Source organism: Cardiocondyla obscurior, linkage group LG03 (genome assembly GCF_019399895.1).
Source record: "Cardiocondyla obscurior isolate alpha-2009 linkage group LG03, Cobs3.1, whole genome shotgun sequence".
NCBI lineage: Eukaryota > Metazoa > Arthropoda > Insecta > Hymenoptera > Formicidae > Cardiocondyla > Cardiocondyla obscurior.
The window spans coordinates 1,250,866-1,268,712 of record NC_091866.1 but is presented as its reverse complement, the minus strand read 5'-3'; the positions used below and the strand labels follow the sequence as shown (position 1 = coordinate 1,268,712).

General features: G+C 43.4%; 1 long non-coding RNA gene across 1 annotated transcript in view; it reads left to right on the top strand.

Annotated features, from left to right (window-relative positions):
• The first annotated feature begins 6,956 nt into the window (after positions 1-6,956).
• Positions 6,957-17,847, top strand: part of LOC139113783 (uncharacterized) — a 33,492-nt gene continuing 22,601 nt past the window's right edge. The window contains exons 1-3 of the long non-coding RNA XR_011547766.1: positions 6,957-7,919; positions 8,026-8,256; positions 8,473-8,513. This is a non-coding gene — a long non-coding RNA (uncharacterized lncRNA). The remainder of the gene's footprint in view (positions 7,920-8,025; positions 8,257-8,472; positions 8,514-17,847) is intronic.

Here is a 17,847-nt window from a genome sequence, read left to right as displayed (position 1 = left end):
ACTTATTATTCGTGCCGAGAGGCCGAGCGGTACACAGCCAACGAAAGTTTCAGTCTACTCGACCGTCTTCCCGCGTCTCGGCACTTCCGGCCGCAACTAATAAAGCCACAAACGTACACCCGATCTGTGCCTCGGCACGAGTCACGTATTTATTAGAGAATAAAGAAAAAGGAAGGGAAACGGGAGAGTGAAAGGTAGATAAGGGACGGCTGGGCGCGATAATCGTGCGCGAATTGCGAGGGTGTCGGAGGGCAAAGGGTGACAGCGGTGGCGCTCGACGGCTGGCTCGGATTTTAAAGGGTGGGAAGGATACAATATTTCAGAGTGGCGACAAGGAGCAAGCCTGCTCGCCACTGGCAAATTAATTAAATTCCTACAAGCTGCTTGGGTAAGTCTAAGGGGCGGCGAAGGGGGTGCAATGTACGAGGCAGAGCTAGGGAGAGACGGTGGTCGGCGAAGCGCGGGCAAGGGGCCTTGTGTTCCGCCCGTGGGAATATTGTAATTAAGATATGCACTTCTCTGCCCTCCACTTTCCTTCCCGTGCCATCCCACGTGCAACCCCCCGCGGGGCCACCGCTATGATTTACGCTTCGTAGGATGCGGCGTTGTCTGTCCCGACCGCGTCTAAATTGCATCCTATTATAGAGAACGCCGCGCGTCGTTCTATTCTTCCGGTGTGCCGAATTCTGTGAGTTATTATGCTATAATGGAATCCCGAATTCCGCGCGGGTTCCGTCGAAAGTGGCGGCGCGAGCCCGCTGGAGAACGATTGGAAAATCGAGGGTGAGGGCCGGGTGGGTTTCGCGGTTTTCTCTGCGGCGCGACGACCCTTTTGAATCAATCAACGTGTGTGCTTCGACAACGCGCGCCTCTAAATTCGGTTTGATTACATCAATGAATGACATTATACATCGTAAAAGCGTTTAACGCGCAGTTTATAACGCGCGAGTCGCGCACGGCAGTCGACAGTCGTTCGCCGTTTATTTCACGACGTATGTGGAAAGTTCGTCGCACTTCGCGGTACGTGTGAAATTTCGACATGATCCGACTCTCCAATTACGATTTGTGCCACACCGATCGAAATTAACGGCTGCGATGACGGCGGTATCACGCACTGGCCAGCTACGCGCTTTGAGATGGTCCGGTAACGCGAACGATCCGTCTGACCCACATCCCGCGTGCAACGAGATTTCTTGGTAGTCCGCATAACTATGGAAAGCGTTTCCGCCATAATTTTGGGCTTGATCCTGATGTTACCGCTGCTCGTACAACTGCAGACGCTTGTCGTACGTGATCAAGATTAATTGATCGTAAATTGCACCTACGAATTGTTTTCGTCTAAGGGCAGTAATGATTTATTGCGCCGCGGGTATGTAGGTTAAATACCGGGGAAACAAATTCCCCCTCGTGTGTGTAAAAGGACACGATGCATTAAAGGCAGGCGACTAATTAAAAAAAAAAAAAAATTAAAAATAAATAATAACGTGTCACGTACGTTCATTAATCATTTTGGTCGCATCCCGCGGCGATATTGAAGTCAAAATATAAGAGCGCGATTTCTTTTGTCCCGGGCCCGTCGGCTTTTTCGAAACATTTATTTATCGCGCGTGTTTATCGGATTTTGATATTTTATTTGTACGGTATTTGCAGTTGCGGCATCCACGAAAGTTACTCGCGACGCTATACTACCGTTCGATGGAGAACGTGGACGACGTGCCGTGCGACGACAGGATTAATCTGGTTCAGCACTATCCCAAGTTACCAAACCTCTTAAGCTCCAATTCCGAGTCCAGGATGGTGGTGTGCCCGACGAGGACGGTCTTCTCGTCGCCCGACGTACCACGCGTCGCGTCCGTCGACCGGCCGATTAGAAAAACGATCCCGCTGGCTCTGCACTCGTCGTCCTTTGTGGCGACGCGAATCGAGCTGCCGGTGGTAGACATAACGTGCAACTATAATTCTTATCGCTACAAAACCTTCGAGGAGAACCTAAGGGCGCTATACGGCGTGAATTATCCACCGGGCGAGGTGGTGCTGAATTATATTCAATTAAACACCCCTAACTCAAAGGCGGAGCTCGAAGATAACGCCGGTGACGATCTTCTGGATTTTTTCGATAACAACGCCGGCAAATATTCGCCGTCGGTGTCCACGAGGCTCGAAACGGAATATCTAAATCTCCTGGATCACTTCGTACTGAAAGAACGAGAGCAGGCTCTGACCGCGGGCAAGTTTACCGAGACGTCTTCGTTTGCTGATGAAAGAAATCTCGAGCTGTCGTCCCGCGCCGATACGTGGAGCCAATCCACTCTGAAAAGCTCAATCGCGCAGGAAAAAGAATCCAGGTCGTCTGGCAATCAACGTTCCTCAAGAGGTACGAAATATTCGCAGTTTCGGCGTTTAAAGTCATTCGTCGCGGACCGGTGATTGTCGCAATCGAGTTTACAATTTATGCATCTCCGTCGGATATTTAAGGCACGATCTCGCATGCGTGCGAGTTCAAAAATTAATTGTTACGGCATTTTGAATGCAAAGTGCAATTAAATATTTAAGATACGCGACGTGACGGGCGGACCTGCCTTCGTCCCGCAGTTTGGCGAACTCTATTCTCGCGAATATCACGATAATCCATTTCGTGATAATAATCAAGCGCGCGTATACATCGTGGTCCTCCCGAATATTGTTAACACGCGTCGGCGCTATTCCTCTTGCACCCGCCTTACATTCCCGTCATTACCGCGGCGCGTCACGTCGTCGCTTGAATACTAATAGGCGGGCGAATACAGCGGCAGCGGAGCCTGTGCATCTGGCTCGTCATTCGAGGAATCGTCATCGTCCTCGGTCTGAATAGGGATCGGTAATGGATAGGAGGGCCGGCCTCGCAGGATAGCTCTCTAGGAATCGCGTCTATTTATTGATCGCCTCCCGGTGCATTGGAATATTCAATCCGTCTCTCAGGACCGCGATCCTGCGAGTACACGGCGGCGCATCTCTTTCTGTCACCGACAACTTGAATCATTTCTCTTCCTTTTCCCCTCTCTCCTTGTTCCCCGTCACCGAATAGATTTCGCCGCAACGACTTTATCCCGTATAATCGTAAGTAGCCTTCGATGTCGCGTTATCTATTAACGTCTTACTGATTGAGCCGTTCGAAGTTTGTCTTAAATAGCGTCCAATTGCTAGCGGCTCAGCTTGATAGTTTGAAGACGTGTCAATCAGATACCGAATAAGACGCTGCCCCGACAGAGATATTTCTCTTCGAGCAGCGAACGTTGATATAAAAATATCTGCACGGAATTATTTATGAAAATTTGACAGAAGCTATTTTAATTGCAAGCTTCATTGCGGTTGTAATTTCCTCTCGCGATTGAATAGCGTCTAATCCTGATGTTTATCGCCTACGTGTTGTAAGTAAGAGGATAATGATCACGATCTGTCTAGGTACTGAATACAGCCAAGGAGGCGCGAATAGACGTCTCAGCAGCTTGCAGAGGGTGCTCAAACGATAGTGCGGGGCGATTTGATCGCAGAATAGGCGGTAATCCTATCTATGAACCCTAGTCGGCCAGCAATCTGTCATGAAGTTGGAAGAAAATGCAAGGAAGAAGTGAGTTTAGCGGCAAAGAAGGTAAAAATACAGCAAGTCTTCTATTAGCTTTTAGTTTAAACCGGAAATGCCAGAAGCTCCGCGGGATGAACTGTAGGTGCAATAGCCTACAGAAAAAGAGCGTGGTCAGCGAGAGGTCAGTCGAATGTGAAACGTAAGAACGAGATTTCGGAGACAGTGCGCGGAAAAGGAGAAATATACGAGGGAAAAGAAAATTTATAGAAATCTATTTCCGAATACTGTCGAATAAGCGGGGTTTGTTTAGCGCCTTTCGAAAGAGCTAGATCGATTAGAACGAGGAATAATTAATCACTTTTACAAAAGACTTTGATTTGAAGTAATCTTTGTGGCGATCTAGAAACTATTTGCTAAGAAGAAAAGCGCTGGTCTTCCTGAGCAATGACTTAATTACCCGTTCTCGACACGCTTGTTTAATCTCTCTAATTAAATTTTATCGTTCAATTGTCGATTATAACATTTATTACGTGTGAGAAAATCGAAAAGTTTCGATAATTTATAAAATGTACACTTTAATTAAGATCGTGTTTTGTATCTTGATAATTATTTTATAAATTAAAACGTATTCGACGAATTCTTCAACTCTCGGCAAACGTGATAATGTATAAGTATAGCGTCTTTTATCAACGGAAATGTAATCGAACGAAACGTGGAGTAAGCAAGCATTCCCAAGTGCTCGGGTTCGACGTCGAACGAGGTCTGATCGGATTTCTGGCAAAAAGGGAAAGGGTTCCGGAAAACATGCAGCAGGCAACAATAGGATTCCGCGACAAGTCGATTTGTCGTAGAGTCAAGTTCGCCGACACGTCATTTGTCGCCGTTACGTTCTTGACGGGCTCTTCCGCATCTCTCTCTTTCGTTTTCCCGACGATGTCCATGCAGACATTTGAGCGATTTCAATCCTACCGAAAAGGATTTCGCCACGACAGAACGTGTTAATAATGCGAGGTAATTCGAAGCTCCGCGTATTCGTATTTGAAATTAGACTTTTCACAAATCCATTTTAGTAAGATATTTCAAATCTGTGATATGTTAGATTTTCATTTCATTTTCATTTCATATTTCACATGATATTGAAGATTATTGAGATAATATCTTATCGATATGAAGCAAATTTATTAGCAGTTTTTTTCTTTCTTTTTTTTTTCAAGCTTTAACTACTAGTACGGTTTTATTTTCTTGGCACATGGATTTCTCAATATATATATATATATGATTTATGATGATGCAGTTATCGCGACGTCAATATTGAAGGTAAGTAAACGCCAAGTTGCAACGAAGCGGGATGTAAAATGTAACGTTATTCGTTCTCGTCGTCGTGTTCAACTTTTATGATCGCAGTTCGTTTTGTGGAAGAAAGAAAATTTGTCAGTAATTTTTACATGAAAAACTTCATCGATTTAATTTGTGAAAGTAAGTCTTGAAAAAAAAACGGATAAAGAAGTTTATAATTAAAACTAGCTACTCTGTTAATCAAAGTTCTAATCAAAAGCATCTTGTAAGTTAGCACCTCTTTATATATCATATTGTTTTTTTATTTATCGCGTGGTATAAAAAAATAGAAGGAAGAAAAAGATTTCTTACATTTTTATTGTATTGTATTTACCGAGATTCTCAGTTGATGACATATTGAACAAGTGCGGCGGGTCAAACGGCGGTGGCGTCGAGTGTGCAGAAAGATCGATGGCTTCTTTAGAATCGAAAGAGAAGTCTATTGCCGGAGAGTGGCGTCAAATTGACTACGTCCTAGTCCTGCCATTTATACGCGTCGCTAACCTTTCAGACATGAAATTGGCCCATAAAATGCGATAAACGCGATAAAAAGAAAGAGAGACAATGTGTTTCGAGTTTACTTTATTAGTTTTAACTGCGCTCCGTTCGCGTTTTACGGAAATAATGTCGCATGTTCTTTTATTTTTTTTTTTTTTTTTTTTTAGACCCACGGCGATTGTTCTAATTCAATGAGGCAATTTACGAAATAAGGGAATATTTTAGCAGTGCATTCACGACGAAGCGTAGAAATTGCTTTGTTAAAAAGGAAAATGATAGGTCGCCGACTTCCTTGCAGGTGCTCGAACGGAAATGTTAACGTTTGACGTCGAGTTGACTGCTTTTAGACCCGGCATTTATATTCATCGGTAACTTTGATTGTGCGCCATAGGAATCGAGAATACCCCGAAACGAAGCAAGACGGCAGTAAAACTTTCACAGGGACACTGAACGGGTAGGAAGAAGAGAGCGAAAGCGAGAGATAAAAAGAGAAACGGTGAGGAAATGAGAGAGAAGGGTAGATGAGTAGTGAAATAGGCAAATCCCATGGCACTCCATCCCGCTCTGGCAGCGAGCCTGCCAGACTCCAGGGAGAGAGCTGGCCCCCGTTATACCGGAGCTTTTATTTCCGAAGCATCGATCTCCATAAAGTTGCTGCCACGAAATGAGTTCCTGCGGTCTTCCCGAAGTTACCCTAAAGGGCTTTGCACCTGCGGAGAAACCTAAAATAGCGCGCGCGTGTATGCACAATTGCGCTTAATTAAAGAACGCAATTCGGTCGAACACTTATGTGTAAATAATCGTGACGCCCTTTTTTAAACAGTTACACCATATCCCTATTTATATGGAATATCCGTAGCATACGTTTTTATTATTATATCGTTATTTAATCGAAATGAAAAGATTAAGTACATTGCGGATATATCGTCCAATCATTTTATTAAGTCTAATTGCAACGTTCCTGGAAACGATTTTATTGAATTTGACTTTAACAAGCTAAATTATATTAAATTAAAGAGTTCTATTCGGGTTAAGCAAGTTCATCGCGGATCATATTCGAACTATCATCATAGAATAAAATTACAGTTTGATAGCGGTAAAAATAACGAAAATTCTCAAATTATCTCAAAAGAATATTGTAAAATCTGTAGAAATAGTTACTATAATTCTAAAAATGCAATTTTAAATATTAACACGACATTATAAAGCGCGCGTTATTCGCTCTTGCTTCTTCTACATTAAACGAGCTAATTTTACTTTTAACAATTTTAAGCAATACACTGTAGGATGTACGCGTGCATTATATAACGCTTTAAACGCTTCGAATAATTAAGTAAACTATAAATTATTGATTCAATTAATTAAATACCGTGTATTCATCGTTTACAGATTCGCGATACATTAGTTGTGAATGTTCGGCATAATAATTCACAACGATATTCGATATAGTATTTATATTAATATTCGATGAATAAATGATTTTGTAACGCGTTGAAATATGTGCGGCATAAAGGCGTCAAATGTATACAAATAAAACCCGCGCGGCGTTCGACTTTAGGTAAGCTCGCGCGATTTCCCCCCATCACTGTCGCATACTTCAGTCGGTCGTCGAGGCTCCGAGCAGTTCGCACGCAGAGTACGCATGTAGCACAGCTCCACGCAGAACGAAGACGGTATATTTGATGAACTGCGATATCGCGGAGGCGAATAAGCTTCTGTAAGGTATAATCTTTACGCAGAGAGTATTTATAAAGTGTGTACTGTTGTCGCGTAGTAATTTACTTCGTCATAACCGCGCATTATAGTCGCATGTCGATTAATTGACTTCTTGCCTTGTAGATTTTTCTTGGGTGCGTCTCGTCGCGGTAGATGAGTGGGATCCGGTATACGGAGAAGAAGGTAATATTCGGAGTCAGTTTCTTTATCGCTGAGTAGGAGGGCAGAAGGCATAAAGTGCGTAGCGTCCGGAACGGGTAGCGAGGGTATGCGTGCGGGGCGCGCGGTGCGGGCGGTTGAGCAGCCTGAATAATAATGGTCGTCGATCGAGTCGCACCTATATTCGCGACAGTCCGCGTCGGTGATGATCAGCTTGTCGAACGCGCGGTTAATTAAGGTTAGTGTGCGTAGGACAGTACGCGTCGAAAAAGTGTTAGCTGACGCGAAGATCTCGCCGCGGTGGGTTAAGGGGGAACATCCACAATCTTCTGAAATATAATATTAATCAAGTAAACCTTTCTGGTTTTCAGATTCAGATCCAGAGAAGTGAACGTGCCGTTGGCGCCGATATTAATGAAAGAACGAACCGCAGCCGGTTCGTCGGTCGAGTTTTATCGGGAGTCTCGTTCAGTAGTGTCGTGCGAAAGATTTCAATCGGTAAGCTCTTTAATTAGCTCTTGCTGTTAAATTCACCGGTCGCGATTGTCGCGAGTTTCCACGGCGTGGAAGGACGACTCGGCTCGACATCGCGATTGAGAAGAGGAAGAGGCGTAGGAGAAGCATAATGCACAGTTGGAGTAACTCCAAGGTAAATGTCGCTTTTTTTGTACGTAAAATAAATAGCCTTGTCGTTTCAATAATACAAAACTTTATTTCTAATTATCCGACTAATCAAAATTTGTTTTCTGTTACAGAAAAGGATTGAGAAGTGCAGCGAAAGTGTCGTCATCGGTATGGAATAAACTAACCGCTGGCAGTGTGCTGATTTTATTTCGCAAGTGCCGGTCAGGGTCGTGCGATTAAATTCACCTGGTCGTGGTCGTCGCATGTTTCCAGTGAGCAGAAGGATGACTCACCTCGACATCGTCACTGAGAGGAGGAGGAGGCCTCGGAAAGGCATCATATATTGGCGGAGCAACCTCACGGTAAGAATGATTTTTTATTCTAATTTGTTAATTTATTAATTTTATTTTAAATAATTAATTTTTTGTTATTTATCGAGATTGTCTTGTGGTTTTGTTTTTAATTTTTAAATCGAGAACTTAATTAGAGGCTCGTAAATGTTCTCTTTTTTTTTACAATACTCAGATATTACTTTTAATACATTTACAATTAATTTATTTTATTTGTATATGTTACAGGATTGTTGCTGAACTGTAACTCCGCCACTGCGCATCAATTGGTAAGTCACATATTTTTTATGCTTTATTTTGGGGAAAAGTGTATTATATATTATTTGTGAAAGAGATAATAATTAAAATGTGAAATAAAAATGATATAAATTAACAGAATAATAAAATTTAAACTGGCAAGCGAGAAAATCAATTAGCACCGCGGAAAATAAACGGCAACAATTCGATTTAATCTAACACGCTTTTTAAAAATACGATTTAATTTATTTCGCGTATTAATCTATTTTATTATATTAATTTGTTTTTATTAAAAATAATTTTTTCAACATAAATAAAGACAGAACGGTTTCGATAACTTTTTTAAATATTTACGTATATTGTAAAGTATTTCTAGTTTCGTTTTGCATTTAATAAATCTGATCGCAGGTTTAAAATCTTAATCGCATTTACGTGTTAACATAAATTACGCTCCGAAAAATTCTTCAAAGTTTCGAACAATTTTACAAACCGCAGGCATTGCACCTGCAACTGAGATAGCTCTATATATTCAGATTTGTAACTAGAACTGTACGCAGTCGAGTAATTCGAGAGAACGCGCCATAGAGCGAACCTCTTTTCTCTTCTTTCCTGTAAGTACGCTCTGTTAACACAGTATTTACGAGTAGTTCTCCGTTCCCTCGGGGATAGTCAGGGCTAGTTGGCATCGGATACGTATTTTCCTGTACGAGGCGAGTATCTTCCACTTTTCCCTCCGGTTCTCTCGGAGCTTCCCTTCCTCTCTTTTACGGCACGCGCGCGCTTGCTCGTCAACCTTGCGACTTTCAGTGCGCTTCCAGTCGATGGTGTTCTTTTAAATCTTTCGCCTTTTCTTCTCTCCGTGAGGTTTATCTATCGTAAATTGCCGTAGCATTGGCAAGTCGAGCGACTTGGCGGAACGCGTTGAAGAGGCTTGCGAAAAGTATCGGGAGGTAGAATCGAGAAAAGCCGGAACGACAAGTGCCAATTTAGCCACCGTAAAGGCGTCTGTGACGTTCGACGTACGCGGAACGGCCGCGGGAGGAAGGAGGATCGGCACCGTCAAGTCATCAGACATACAAAGAGACGTCTTGAATGCGCGACGTCTCCGTTCTATTCGATTTCGTTCTATTATATCTCGCGGCGGTCCTCCTTTCGCTCTTTCGCTTTCCTGCCGGGCCGCAAGACGCCGAAACGAGTAACGCCGCAGGTCGGCGGTGATACGGGTAGACGGATACTCGAGCACTCGCAATTGCGGCGACATACGGAAGATAACTGCCCGCGCCTCGCGAACACGGATGCAATTTCTAATATGGGATTTCTCCTCGTCGCCGTTATTGCTGTTGCTACTACTGAAACGAAGGCGGGATCCCACGATACTGTAGAACTGACGAAGCGGGACGCATTTCCCGTTCGAGATACGCTATCGCGTTATCCTCTGAGATTCAGACTTCGGGACTTAGCTGCGCGCGACAATTCGCGCTGTTCCGGCGTGCAAAAGAGTACGGTGCGATTAAACGTTGAAATTGCGAGAAAGTTTGGACCGTTGAACGAAAATATCGAGCGCAGGTACGCATTCGGGGAAAAAAAAGCTTGACGTAGGGAGTTGCTGATATGTTTGTACGCAATCTTTCGTTGGCGAATTTTTAAGAAAACCATTTTTAAGCGATAAAAATATGTAATAAAAATTTTTTAATCGTTTAATCGGTTCGCGGAGTTCTCTTTTTTTTTTTTTTTTTCTTCTCTGACAGACATTTACTTTGGATCACACATACGTAAGAGTATTGTGATACATTTAAAATAAAAATTGAGAGTGCGTTTAATTATAGAAAATTGTACGAAATACATTTGTTGAAAAGATACCCTTGACAAAAAGAAGCAGATTGAATTTAAGACCGATTTCAAAGAAGAGATTTCGTAGCAGTGTTGCATTATGCAACGCGGACGCGCCGTGACGTCCCCGCGGAGTAACTACATTAATCCTTTACGTGAATGACTCTCAAGCTTAGAATACGTTTGTATACATACGCGTTCTCGATTCCTTCGAGACATTTGCGTTGCTCGGGCTGAGATTCACCTAGAGAAATCGCGACGCGCGCCGCATTTCGAATAAATGCACTTGGTATACTTTGCCCCGCGTGCAAATGCACTCGCGGAAACGGGGACGTACGTAGCAGTTAAATGAAATGATCTATCGAACGCAACAATTTGCCCGAACGTTACGAGCGGGAAGTAGTAAGATTAATCCGCCTCAGTCGGCAAAATAAATCAATGTCAGGCAACTATCGCACGTTGACAGAGATTACACGGATAAATTACGGAAATGGATACTTAAGTACATTGCCTGGTGAATTGCCGGTAAAGATAAACGTTTGCCGGCGAAAACTGAAATAGAATGCATTTTGATTGATTGCGATAAAAGCCTATTTTCGAAAGAGAAAGGTTTCCGAAACTGCTTAACTAGCCGTCAGTCTTGTACCTTTGATAATCAAAACGCGACGCGGAAAGCTCGAGGGGTGGCTCGAGTGTCTCGAGCAAGATCGGGGGATAATAGCGCCGATGGAGTAAGGTACAGGGCTGATCTTCCTCTCTCTCTCTCTTCCTCTCTTTCTCTCTCTCTTTCTTTCTCTTTCGCTTTATCTCGGAGGGCGACTTATCGAGTCGGGGAAGCCGTTTAACGGTTCGTTACGAAAGAGCTCTTTCGCACTTTATCTGGTTTCAGGCTCTCCGACGTGAGCAACGGTAGAACGGGGTTTCGGGGTGGATTCGTTGGGACGTGGGAATCATTTTGAAGACGAGAGACAGGTCGCCAACGGAATATCTATAGTGCCGAATTTAAACTTGTTGTCATTTTAAGTTACGTAAAACGCGAGAGCCATACAAGCAGGGGTTTTTTTTTTTACAAATAAAATAAATTCTAAATATTAACTAAACCGCGATATATTTTTTTTTAAACATTATAAAAGTTTTTGTAACTTTAAGCCACCATTTATTCAGTTTGTATAAATATAAAGTTATGAATCAAATTCCAATTCTGCGATTACAATTAAAAGATTTAATTTTATATTAATATTGAGATTAAAATACAGCCGTGCTCGTCACATATTGCGTTGAAAGTACTGCACGGTTGGATTATATATATTCGCGACCTTTTTCTGCACCGCAATAAATTAAATATGCCATCTCTCGAGGAGCCCGTATTAAAGCCGCGTTAATTAGCGGGAGGAAAAAAAAATATTGAGATCATCAATTTCTTATATACGCAGAATGAGCATTATTGAGATCTATAGGGCAGAAAGTCTCGCATGACATCCGCGAAATGCATCTTTGCGCATATTATACATCACCATATATATTTGTGCTTGACAGCGAGGCCGGGGAAAATTTCGCGGTCCTATTACCCTTTTCGTAGCACACTAATTAGTACCGCGGCAAGGGTTGGCGTGTGGACTTCGTTAGGGCGAGCTGGTATCCATTTGCATTCGTACACTCGTGTTCGAGGCGTATTATATCACGCTGGTATTTGTAAAACACGACTGAACGTACATCACAGTGTCGTGTTCGTCCCATCTTCTCTTGGCATTAAGAACTGCTCTTCATCTTTCTGTCGCGTCTCGAAATGATCCTCGTCGACGTAATTAGAAACATACAATAAAGAAATTATATTAACAGCGAATGGCAGCGGGTCGTCGTCGGTTCGATCATAAGAGCGTTGAATTCGCGAAACGCTGTTACGTCTAACAATTTTACGTAGCTGGAAAAGTCGAAAAGATAGTGTTGAAAGAGAGTCATGCAGTCGCGCCCGGAGTGTGTGTATCGGATGGATAAAGAATTCGGTGGGAAGAAAGCAGCAAGCGTTGACGGAGGCAGACGAGGGTTTTCTCATGGAAAAACACGTCCTCACCTATTTCCTGAGTAGAGGAAGTTTCTTTGTGCCTTCAAATTAAGTTAGACCACGTGGAAGACGTATTCTCAAACTTTTTCTTTTCCGTTCGCCTTTTTCATCTACGCTCATCTTATCTTCGTCTTCGAGTCTTTCCATCTGTCTCGGCTCAGGTACCATTCTGAAAAAGAAAGACGCAACTCGATGGCGCTTTACAAAGACATATTCAATTTATTAAATAAAATTGGCCAAATCGATACTAATAATGAAATATAAAGGGAAAAATTAATAAGGGCGATCCCCCTGCGAGAACGGAAAAATTAATTTCCCGTCATGATTTAGTCTAAATAGTTTCGAGTATTTTATTCACCTAATCCGGCACTTTTCTTTACTTAAGTTACTTCAGACACCTTAAACAGAATTGCACTCTCTCTCTCTTTCTCTCTATTTCTCTCTTGGCGAAGAAAAGAAACATTTCTATCTTGAGTAGCTGATAGAAAGAAGCACTTGTCGAGATTTCATCGATTCGAAATAAAGCAGTTGCGCGCCGAGTGCAGTTTAAATACGTGACTTATTTTGGAAATGTCGAAATGTCGCGTGACGAAATTTAGTCGTGACGGATATTGTGCGGGCATTGATCACTGCGTTAAATCACAATTTTAGGGCGAGACCGTCATAACAGATTCCCGCCGCGATTTTGAGACTTGGTTGACGGGTCAATGGAAAAGTCCAGCGAGTAACATCATTGTCAGAAGCAGTAATAGCGGCGAAAGCGGCAATGACCCGTGCAAAACGCGATGGGAACGGCCGAGACTTTTGCGCGGCAATCAGAGTAAAGCGCAAACTATTCAAGTTGCGGGCTTTCACCGTCGACTTGCAGGCTCCAGCCCCCCCCCTCCCCCACCCCCAACTCCCTTCTTCTGCGCTCTCCTCTCTTTCACCCTTTCTCGTTCACCCTGTTTCTCTTTTTTTCTTCGTCTCTTTCTCTTTTTCGTCGATGCCCACCCTTTTGCCTCCGACACTTTCTCCCTTCGAGCATTCGCCCTCTTTATCGTTTCTGTTTCTTTTCTGGCCTTCCGCACTGTATACAAAGTGGAAGCACTAAATTGGAAACCGCGGCTTTGTCGGCGCTATTGCGGCTTCTTCTTTTCGTTCCGGTTTCGCCCTGTTTGTTGCCTCTCGTTGCTTTTTTACCCTTCGCCCTCCGCCCCTTTTTGTCCCTAGCGCCAGAGGACCGTTACTCTTGCACTTGCGAGTCGCGAGGGCCTTGACGTCGCGAGGACAGGTCGCCGTTACAATTGACGTTAGGTCCAGATTTATTGAATGTCTCTCAAGCACCCGTGCTTCCATCGGCCGCAATTGAATTTACAATCGAGAAAGATTTCTCCTAAATTCCGCCCTCTGACTAAACATTACTTCTCTGTCACTCGGGACGTACAGAGATCGGAAAAACGTATACATATACAATATAACAGTAGCAAGAATCCGGAATAATCAGGTGGAGTTTCTTCGATGTCGTTATCCGACTAGTTATTACCGGAAAATTAATATTATGCAAGAGTAGCTATCCGCGATAATAATGTGGTTAAAATATCCAAGGTTTATAGGTAAACTTTGCTGGTGCATTATGCGCGAAGTCCCTCGAGGGCTTTGGTCTTATACCACAACGTTCTGCTGAAACCTGTAAATGTCCCTACTAAAATGTCCATGAGTACATGTTCGAGAAGTTTATGCACGACTGTGCGAGTCGTACGCACAGTGGATTGCACGAATGTTTTGGGAAATATTTTATTTCATATATACGTTTCATACGTCAAATTTACGAGTCGTATTTCTCTATAAATAAAATTATCAAGTATCGCCACGAACGTGCAAAGGTCTTTAATGTTATAAGTTTTACAAAACTGATTGATTAATTTTAAAATATTTTATGTACGTAATTTTATTCAGTTCTTTTACAAGCGGTTATTTACTCTTCGTAATTTATCATACTCGGTGACAAAAATTTCTAACGTTAGAGAATTATTTAATGCTCATCGTATCTATAACTTTTAATTGCGATCGCTTCCCTCATTGAACGAGAACGTGATAGGATTATTCTCATCTAACTTACTCATCGGTTTCCACTGCGAATGAATGTAGATAGCTATCGGGTGAATGTAATATATGTGGAGGTCGATCCGCCTGGAATTAATTAAGACTGTTCCGCAAACGTCGATTACTATCGTTTAGAAATCCCCGATAAGGGACACCGGGTACCCCTCCGGGTAACTGTCGGAACGTCGTGAAATTTATTTGACCGTTTCTTGTTTCTGGCCGGCGCACGATATGAAAGCGGGCCGATAGGATATTCGAATTACTCACGGATGCATTTCCGACCTTATCACCCCGCGGGATTACTTACGCGCGGTCAAGTCCAAAATTTGCGAGAAGGTCCCGCGATCGCAGGAAAACCGAATAAATTATTCTAACGATCGCTTTTCAATATTACCCCACGTAAACGACTTTTCGTGACTTTTTAATAAACGACACGGAGGATCTCGGCCGAGTGATCGCAGCCTCTCGCGATGTTTCACGGGGCGGCTTCGTCGGTATCGATCGGTCAAAAAGCCGCACAGGTCAGATAAGAAATCAACGATTCGATCTACGGGATTAGCGGGCAAGACTGTTTAACTGTTTGGACAGTCGGCAGCGGGGAAAGTTGGAGGAGTTGAGATTAGGGATAACCGAAACTATCAATAGAGTGGGGTAAACCTAGCCACTGGTTTGTTGTCGGTTCGTAACTTGCTGTTGCGCCATAAGTACTGTAGTTAAGGGGCCGTGCCGGGCATATATACATAGCGCAAGTGTACAGCTTACTTGCCGGATTGTTTGCACTGAGTGACGTTACGCCGGGTAACTGTTGTAATTATTATTACTGTGTAATGCGCTCCCTCGCATAATTCACCCTACTAATTACCACCTAAACTTATTAATAATTAATGAAACGGAGGTTACAAATGGGTGGGCGAAATATTAACGATATTGCGCGATTAGAAAGCGGTCTCCACTTTCTATCGTAAATTATAAGAAAGTATTTATTATTTAGCGACTGTCTTCAAAAAATTAAGTTGTCATTTAAAAGAAAAAAACAAATTCTGTTTAGTATCGATCGTCTAGTCACTGTCCAGCGTGGGCCATGTACCTAAATAGATATCTAAACTTTTTTCGCCGCGTACTTTGTTTACTGTTGTTGAGCTGACCATACGCAAATCTCGCTCGACTGCCGAATTCGTCGGGCAAACCGGTTCTTGCAGTCCGCTGCCCGCGCGTCCTCCACTTTAAGAATTTCGAGCGCAAGGTGCCGGCCAGACGTCAACACACGCGCGTACTCACACTACCGCGACGGTCGACCGCCGAATTCGCAGGACAAACCGGTTCTTGCTGTCCGCTGCCCGCGCGTCCTCCACCTTAAGAATTTCGAGCGCAAGGTACCGGCCAGATGTAAACACACGCACGTACTCACACTACCGCGGTGGTCAACGAACCCGGCGATCAGCGAATTCGGCAGTCGAGCACGTGTTGGATAAGTCAGAACGGCGCGGCAGACTAATACGCGGCGAAAAACGTTTAGATATCTAACTTTTCTAGCTCGTCATTAACGAGAAATAATTATCTTGTATTTAGTACGGTTTGTGTGTTACATTTCTGGCTCAGTGCTGGACAGTTTTGCTGGACAGCCACGAGATGAACCACGAATAGGCTAGCTAATTATTAGGTAACAGTGGGAATCAATTTTCACTCGAGCAGGATTAATTTTTTAATTTTTTAATTTTTTAATTTTTTAAATTTTTTTACATTGCGTTGCAATAGAATTTTTTGTCCAATGCCTGAGCTCATCCCCGAACGTTCCAACGCGCCAAACGTCAACCTCGTCGCGTTCTAGCCGTAAGACGTCATCTTTCGTTGTAAAAAAAAAAAAAACTAGCGCGCGTTTATTGAACACACTGCGAAATAGCAAATGCGCCGCGGGAGAGAACGTTCAGCAGTAAATCACTCAGCAGTTGCAAAGTTGTTCAACTGAACGTGACCGATGTGTGCCCCGCACACACGAAGCGCATGGGGGCGCGAGTTCGCCGGCGGTGAATTGTACGTTGCGTTAGATTTAGTTAGCATAAAGGGCCGAGTTCCATTTAACGTACTGAGTACGGCGTAAGACCATAACGATACCATGTTAGAACTTTTGCCACCCCGAATTAACGCTGGTTATATCGCGCTCGGACAATAACTTTCGCGGGCCGTACGTATATAATTTATGCCACAGTTATAGAGAATGCGCGCCTGGTGAAACATCCATTCTCCCCTTTCGCCCGCATCCGTCTAATAATTACCTAATGAAATGAGTAACGACAGCAGCAGTTGTCGCTGTCATTAATTTCACCTTCCTTTGAGCCATTGTTTTTTTTTTTTTTTTTTTTTTTAAAGACGGCCTTACTTTTTTCTTAATTATATTTTTAATTGTATGTCGAATTAATTATTTTTCCCGGTTTCCGTTTTCTTACCCTTTTCGAGGATAATAACAACAGAATGCAATAAGAGAGACTGTCTTTTCCGCCCTTTTCTTACGTGTCGCATTACAATCTGTAACACGCTCGCTGAATGCAGTCGTTTCGCAGAACAAACTTCTCTCGCGTTAATTAGTTCGCGAAAAAAGCCCGCTAATTCCAGGGTTAGGTTCTGCGCCGTTCTCTTTTATCCCCGCAGAGATAAGAAGTAAAATGGAAAGCGGACGTTTCTCCCCCCGGCTTCGGCATAGTTAAAGTGACCGGGCTTCTCGTTGCGGTTTACAAAGGTGGCCGTCCTACCTGGTAAAGATGTTTCGATTTTGTTTTTGGTACCGTCCCCCAAATAGATTCCACTACCCTCCCGATACCTCATCGCCGAATAACTCGACGAGGAAATTGAGAAGATGCCGTGGGGTAGCTATGAGACATATTGGAATTCCAGAATTCACCATCCTATCCTCTTTTTCTTCCTCTCCTCTCGCTTTCTCTCTTTTCGTCTTTTTCCTCTCCCCTTTGGATTTTTCGCTGGAAACTACCTGCACCGTTTCGCTATCGGTAGCCTGTTTCGGAACTGGGGCAACGCCGAAGATGTCGTCGTACGTGATTGAATATCGATTATGTGTCGAGTCCCCGCTGTTATGCCCAGGTACCCACGGTTAGCCGAGGACGTAGTGTCGAGGGATGAGGATGACAAGGATCGAGAAAAGAGAGAGATTGGGAGCCGAACGAGCCGTGAACTCGCTTCTCATTCACGTTAGTTTGAGCGGTTTTCCGGAATCTTAACGGTAGAGTCGGGCCGCGCCTTCTCCGATCGATTGGAACAGCTCTTTTTCTTTTTTTTTTTTTTTTACTGCCCTCTGCAGCTCGCCGTGCCGCCGTAAATTGATCTCCCCGTGACTACAAAACGCTTATTTACTTTATCATGAAATTATCGAGTAGCGA